An 8,571-nucleotide genomic window follows, 5' to 3' on the forward strand; every position below is an offset into this window, starting at 1 on the left:
ATTCAATAGCCTGTGTCCATTTATCTTCACACATTTTGGGCATGGGCTAGTGTCTGGCTCTACAATGCCTGCTGATCCAGACTTCTGAGAGACAGATAAAAATTAGGGTATCAAAGAGAACAGTGCAGTATTAGGGGATGTGTTTAAGAATTCAGAACATTTCATATTTTGACTGGATAAACAATGGGAAAATAATTCTCAAACACCTCTCTCTTTCCTTTGCTTTTCCTCCAGTGTTATCAGTTTACACTAAACATCAAATCTATCAGTGATATTTAGCATTACTGAGGATACTGCCATACCACTGTAGAAGGAAAAATGAGAGAGAACCCCTTCTTCAAAGTTGTCACAGCCCAGAGAAAAGATACCTAAAATGAAGGTAACCTTTGTAACCTAATTCCCAACCACAAGACTCTGAGCTCTATTATGTTCCTTTGTCTTTTGGCTTAGGAAAATTCATGTTGTTGACCTAAGGTGAACAGTGATGAACACATCCTCCTGGTTAGTTCAGAATTTCATCAGCCTTCCCCAGGCAAACTGTTGATCTCTTTTTTGCTTTTCCAGAACCAAGTCTAGGCTACAGCCATTGGCAGAGCAGTTGTATTATGAGTAAAGCAATCAGTGGTCTGGGGTTGAAATCTCCAAACAGTTTTTCCATCTGTGACATCAATTCTGTTTGGGGCCAGAGGTGACAGGCTTGCGTGTTAGCCGGAGTGTTTGCTCTGCTTCACAGAGTACAGACAAGCCAATGCATCACCTCACCTGGCCAGTGCGTGCTCTAAGCTTGCTCAGGTTCATGTCACAAATGCAGCTGCAAGCCTGGCCACATTGATTGTGTGTCCCAGTCCCCCTCTCACTTAAAAAAAAAAAAAAAAAGAAAGAAAAAAAAAGAGAAACTGTCCTTTATTGGTCCCTCTTCCTCAACACATTTGAAAAATTTCCTCCAGGTCAAAGCATTCATTCATTTTCCTTTGAAATTCTCTAGATGCATTTTTCAGATCAGCCACTAGATGCCCAGATGCCAAAATAAAACTCTAGCAGCTTTTCTATGGAAAACACGATGGTTTTGTAACTTAACAAAGATAGATTATTTCAACTATGCTGTCACAAAGCCTAGGAAAGGCTTTTGTGTCCTCGGGGAGTTGTTTTGTTGCTGTTTTTTAATGAATAGAACAATGTCTTTATATAGATTAAGAGAAAAAAGCTCTGAAACCAAAAATTACTGGAAATAAAAAAGTTCAGAAGCTGCCACTACTTCACTGATAATATAGTGTAGAAAAAAATATATAGCTTTTCCCTTAGACTACAGTATCCAAGCTTCAACCTTCATGCTTCTCACAAAAATAAAATAAAATAAAATTTTTTTAAAAATTGTCCTACCAGCACCGCTATCTAGCTTACCTATAGCAGCGCCTGGAATTCCAGGGTCTGAACACACAAAAATTAAAGAAGCAACCAGGGGCGTTAAAGTATCCCTGACATAGATAGGGTTAATATCATAATTTCATTGTCCATGTTCTTTTTTGGCTTTTTCTGTTCTATTTATTTAGAGGATAGATCAGGTCCATCCTGGCTTCTTTATTATTTATTTGTTAATTTTTATGCAGAGCCTTACTCTGCCACCTAGGCTGAAGTACAGTGATGTCACCTTTGTTCATTGCAGCCTTGAACTCCTGGGCTCAGCAATCCTCCTGCTTCAGTCTCCCAAAGTGCTGGGAATACAGGCATGAGCCATTGTGCCTGGCCATTCTGGCTACTTTTTATGTGGGACATGGACAATCTACTGAGCATCCAGACACCAGGGACTGGGCTGGAAAGAACCTCAAAATCACAGCCTGGGAATACTAGTGAAGAAACAGAGTTAGATTTGCCTGCATCTGAGTGGCTGGGAAGAGAGAGAGAGAGAGCAGAGCACGAGAAAGGTTTTTAAATTCCGAAAGGACTATACATGGAATTCCAAAACTGTGGGGCTAGAAGGAAACTCTGAGGGCACTCCCACCAACAGAAAAGACAATGTTCTCACCCTCATGGCGCCTTTCCTCACTGATGAACATAAGCCCTTCCTATGCAATATAACTAAACATGCTATACAATTTTCAACAAGGCTTTAATGATCGTCCAAAACAATGGAGGAAAAACACTGTATAGATAAATTAAAATCCCCAGGCCAGCCTCACACCCATCATGGGGTCTATTACTCAGACGTTTTCCTGCCTCACTCCCAACCTGCCTCCACTGGCCAGGGGCACTTCACCTTTTGCCTCAGCAAGTTATCTCACTGCCTCCATACTTAGGCATCCAAGCCAAACTTCCTCCTGGGCTCTAGAGAGAGAAGAAAGCTGTTTTATCCCTTTGTGCAAAGACTTAACTTCTGCAAGACTTCCTTCCCTGTTCTATGATATTCCTGGAGTAATTACACCATCACCCCAGGTTCTGATCCAGATACATGGTGAAATAGGCTGAAATATTTAGATTTTCCCACTGTCACCTAATGCAAGAAAGAACTTGCTGTTAAAGCTGAGAAAAAGTGAAATGTGTGAAGTCCAAAGTACTGAGCACCCCATCACTGGAAAGGGTTTAGAATGAGGCAGTGAAATCCCAGCCCAGGAAACAGTTTGTGAATTGAGGGAACAATTAGCTTCAGAGTCCTCATTTAGTATATCCCAACCAATTCTATGTTTCTATTATTTTTATAGACCCTATACTGTAATGTAAACAGGGCAGGTCCAGCATTTGAGAGCCACACAGAATAATGGTATACCAAAACATTTTTTTTGAAGATAGATTTTACTAAGATGACAAGCAATCGTATGAGATTATGGAGGTTAACTCTTAACACGGCTGTACATAAAACTGAAAAAACATTTGCTTTAAAAATTATCAAAGGAAAATGACTCCATTTCTTTAAATAATTGTACCTACCTTAAGCAATGCTGTCTATGAAATATTGACACCTATATCATCCAGACAATTCTAGAATCACCTCTTTTAAGGAGTAAGTAAACCTCCTTACCAAAGAAGAGAAAGTCGAGTCAGGATTCTTGTTGGCACATGCTAAACCAGCTATTTGGCAATGTTGGTCCTATCATTCACATATTCTGTGTTTTTAGGAAATATGATCTGCACCATCACACACCATGTCCAGGAGGAGCTTCTGCCATGTCAGTGAGGGCAAAGCAGTGTGTAGAGTTTATTGTCAGGTTGCAGAGGCAGAAGACAGCAGAAAAGATAAACCATTTGCACATATTTCTCCCTGAGGCAAGGGACCTAAATAAAACTCTTGTATTAGGAGTATTATACGTCAAGTAATTCAAAGCAATATTTACACTCAAAGGAACTATAGAGGTTGTCCATTTGCCCACCTATGGTGTTACATGCTATCAAAATTTCATGCTGTGGAAAAGCCAGCTTCTCAAAGCAACATTCATCCAGAACAGGACCAAGGTTTGCGAATGAAGCCATTGCCACTCCAAGGTTCATTTGTGCCAAGTTTGGCTGTAAATTTCTTTCTGCTACCACATAGCCATTTTTTACAGCAGAAAATGTTAGCCCAAAGACCATAAAACCCACCTATTCCCTCTCTTCTCATAAGAGTCTGACAAAATGGTATATCACCTATGTATGCAATTTAGCGTTGGTTCAAATAAGCACCATTATTAATATCCTCCCAAAAGTTACACTAAGAAGACTTGCCATTTAGATGTTGTTATTGCTCCAACAACGTAGTGTCTGTTAATCATGCAATGACATGGAGGAGGCCTCAAAGAAAATGATGTGAGGAATAACAGGCTATAACTTACTGTGTTCATTCATTTATCTATTCCGCCATGCATTCAACGTTGATTTATCAAACATCGACTATGTGCCTGGCACAGTATTAGGCATTACAGGTGTAGATATGTGCAAGATCCACAGTCCCCACAGTATGGGACTGAGTGTCAATTCAATATGGTAAGTGGTGCAAGATGTAATAGAAACAGAGCATGCACAGGGTAAACGCCCTTATCTCAGCTTGAGCAAGGACTATAGTTCTTAGATTAAAAGCTGAGCATTGGCTGGGTGTGGTGGCTCACACTTGTAATCCCAACACTTTGGGAGGCTGAAGCAGGCAGATGACCTGAGGTCAGGAGTTCGAGACCAGCCTGACCAATATGATGAAACCCCATCTCTACTAAAAATACAGAAATTAGCCAGGCATGGTGGCATGTGCCTGTAATCCCAGCTACTTGGGAGGCTGAGACAGGAGAATCGCTTGAAGCCGGGAGGTGGAGGTTGCAGTGAGCCAAGATGACACCATTGCACTCCAGCCTGGGCAACAAGAGCAAAACCCCGTTTAAAAAAAAAAAAAAAAAAAATGCTGAGCACTGAGATCAAGAATTGAAGGGGAAAGACATGAAACCATGAGGAAGCCAGTCCTTTGGTTATGGAATATATGGGGGTGGGAAGAAGGGTGAGAGAACACGAAGCTAGAAAGGCGGGGAGCAGTCAGAAAATAAAGAGTTTGCGTGACTTTGTCCTAAAGTCCTGATGAATTGAGGAATTTTAAGAAAGAGGGTGGTTAGCATGATTATATTCATGTCCTACAAAGACCACCCTATAGCAGTGAGAACAATGTACTATAATGGGAAAAGAGAAGATCAGAGGAAAAGAAAACTACCAGGAGAACCCACTGTACAGGAGAAAAATTTTCTTTTCTCTCTCTTAGGTTCAGCACCTGGGGCTCTGCAAATTAAACCGACGAAAGATTAACAGGAAAATAAAAAACAGTTTATTTATATGTGTAATACATACAGAAGAGCTCAGTGATGAGTAACTCAAAGGGGTGGTTAGAATTTGGAACTTATATGCTTCTTAATAGGTGAAGAGGTGGGGCAGAAAGGCACTTACAGAAAAACACATGACTTTTTGGAAAGATAAATGTGTTTTTAGGATAACAAACAAGAGATAAGAAAGTTTATAATAACGTTTGCCTATTATGGTATGAGTAATCTTTCAGTCTCTTCAGAACCACAAAACTTCCCTGGAGAAGGGATTTGGGGTAGGTTTCATTCACATTCTCCCCTCTGGGAGTAGATCCTAAGATTTGTGGCAGTCTTGTTTCTGCTTTAAACTCAGATAAGAAAAGCTCAAAGAAGTCTTTTTTTCTTCATCTGTTGAATCTCAAACGTCTTCAGCTTAAAATAATCTTTATACCAAGGGGCATATTTTGCGGTGGAATATTCTGATCCCCTTTAGCAACAAAGAATATTCCAAGGCAATGGTAGTGAAGATAAAATGGAGCCAGTTTACAAGGCAGAACTGTCAGTTTTAGTTGACCAAGTAGGTATTGGGGACCAGGGTTAGAAAGGAGAGGGTATCCGGCCTTGTCTAGAACTGTAGCCCTTAAACCTAGGTGCACAGTATTATTAATTAAGGAGGCTTTAATAACATCCAGCCTGGGCCCTCCTCCCCTCAGGGGTCCTATTAAACTGGTCTAGGATAAGGCTCAGGGAACAGTATTTTTTAAAAGCTCCCCAGATGACTACATTGTGAGTCAGGTTTGAGAACTTGCAATCTAGGGGATAAATGTGATGACAAGACACAGGAAACTCAGGAAGTTGGAGACAGGTGACTGATGTTGCATAGAGAGGAGAAGGACATCTAGAGTTTCTCTCTGGCCTTCCTGAGGTTGAGAAGGAGGTCAATTTCAGGTTAGCGCAGATTTCAATGTCTGTGTTATTACTCAACAACGTGCCATAACATTTGTTGAAATGCTCTGATTTTTGGTTCCAAATGTACAGCTTCCTTTAGTATGAGAAACATTGGTAAGACGTGAGAAGAGAAAACAACTACAGGGAAATGTTTCTGCAGAAAAGGGCATAAAAAGGGTCAAGGATAAAACAGCAGGAATTTACATTCAAATTTAAAACCATGTGCTACATTTCATTTCTGGGGAAAGCTTCCTAACCTGAATCCTTTTCTTAGTGAAACTCTTGAGTCAGGAAACCATTGCCGTGCAGGAATTATGCCAGTACCCTGGGGCACTGAGGGATTAATGAATACTTGTGTAGCTAGCCCATCCTACAATCCAATGAATAATCAATGGTACTTAAAGCTCCTCAGGTAATTGAATGGCAAACCTGGTATTAAAGGAACTTGTATTCATAAAATTATGCCCATATCTATTTCCTAGTGTAGATATTAATGAAAGACCACTACTCATGTGGATTATTTATTTCTTATATGTATTAAAAATTGAGCACAGTAAATTGGCTCTTTGCTAGCAGGCATTTTCTACCTATACCATGTACATACTGAAGTACAACTGATAGCTATATAAGCCTATCTCCTCCATCTCCCACCTAGATGACATTAATACAAAAGTTACTGCAATGTCTTCTACTTACTTTCAGAACTGAAGTGAGGAACAAATACGTGATAGCTGATGAAATGCAGGCTTTAGGGATCTAAAAAGTAAGTTTTAGAACATTAAATTGTGCAGTGGATCAGTGAGAGTTAGCATTTCTCCTGAGGGAAAGTATATATATACTCTACGTAGTATATACACTATACTATGTATACTCTACGTAGTATATACACTATACTATGTATACTCTACGTAGTATATACACTATACTATGTATACTCTACGTAGTATATACACTATACTATGTATACTCTACGTAGTATATACACTATACTATGTATACTCTACGTAGTATATACACTATACTATGTATACTCTACGTAGTATATACACTATACTATGTATACTCTACGTAGTATATACACTATACTATGTATACTCTACGTAGTATATACACTATACTATGTATACTCTACGTAGTATATACACTATACTATGTATACTCTACGTAGTATATACACTATACTATGTATACTCTACGTAGTATATACACTATACTATCTATACTATATGTAGTATATACTATATGTGTGTATATATATGTATATATATATATATAGAAGTCGGGAGTATATATATATAGTATATATAGTGTGTGTGTGTGTGTATGTGTATATATATATAGTATGTATATGTGTATATGTATGTGTATATATGTATATAGTGTGTATATATATATATTGAAGCTGGGAGTATATATATAGTATAGTGTGTATATATATATATATAGTATAGTGTGTATATATATATATATATATAAAAAATTCATTCATATACTATAATTCTGTCTGCCAAAGCATTTCTGTATAATCATTTTAACTTGAAATTGTATGTGGGCACATTCTGCATGTGCAAACCATGACAATTTGATAATATATATAATGTATCTTAATATATAATATAATATAAATTTATATATATATATATATATATATATATATATATATATATATATATATCTTAGTGTGAATTCCCAGCAATTACATCTAGTTTCCTGTGCCTTCAAAATTCAAGCCTGAGCTTCAGCTTCGGATATTGTTACTAGTAGGCGGGGGGAGGTCCCCAAACACTAATGAGATCTTGGTCCCTGCTGGTGTCCAGGATCTTGACACCATCACAAGAATGAATTCAAGGATGAGTCAGAAAATAGTGAAAGCACGGAGGTATGGAGATATATTGCAAAGCAAAAGTACACACTCAAGAAAGGGGATTGCAGGTGTACTCAAGGGACAGAGTCATGCATGGTGGGGCATGGGGGTTCTGCCTTTATGAGTTTCTTTAACCAAGAGGTGGAGCATTCACAAAGATTCCTGGAAAAGGGCAGAGATTTCTCAAAACTGTTGTGCCACTCATTTTTACACCAAATATGGGTGTTCTCAGAACTCACGGCACTAGTGAGTGTGAGATTTACTATGTTAATGAGCATATGAGGCCCTAGGTGAAACCTAGGTCAAACCTAGGGCCATATTGGGTCTAATTGGTCTTAGCCAGCTTGGCCCACATCCTAGTTTTTGAGGGTATTATCAGCCTCTAGCTTTTGCAGCTACTTCAATAGTTTCCTTTTGCTAGTTACGTGAAACTGCTGCCTGAAATTCTCTATTGCCTGCAACCATTTTGTAGTATTGCTGTCTCAGTATGACATGAACCATCTCCATGAAGTTGCACAAGTCATTGGATATATCTGGTCATATCTTATCACCACCTGTAACACAAATAACTATTCTAAATAATTTCTAAACTCCTCCTAACAGCAATGATCTTCCATAATTCTAAACTTTTCCATGCTCCTCACTCTTTTTCTCACTCAGTATTACTTTTGTTATCCTGTGCATCCTTTTGGTTTAAGGAATATGATCAATCATAGTTGCTAAGAAATAGAAAAGTATACACAAAAATCCAATATAGACATGAGTATTAGTTTTCCATGTTGTTGTAATAAATTACCACACATTTAATGGCTTAAAACAACACAAATTCATTCTCTGTAAATTCGGGACTCAGAAGTATAAAATCAGTCTCACTGGGCTTAAGTTAAGGTGTCAGTAGAGCCAGTTCCTTCTGCAGGCCCTGAGGGGAGGATCATTTCCTCACCATTTTTAGTTTCTAGAAGCCACCTGTATTCCCCGGTTTATAGTCACTTACTTTACCTTCAAAGTCAGCAGTGT

This window comes from Pongo abelii, chromosome 13 (genome assembly GCF_028885655.2).
Source record: "Pongo abelii isolate AG06213 chromosome 13, NHGRI_mPonAbe1-v2.0_pri, whole genome shotgun sequence".
Lineage (NCBI taxonomy): Eukaryota > Metazoa > Chordata > Mammalia > Primates > Hominidae > Pongo > Pongo abelii.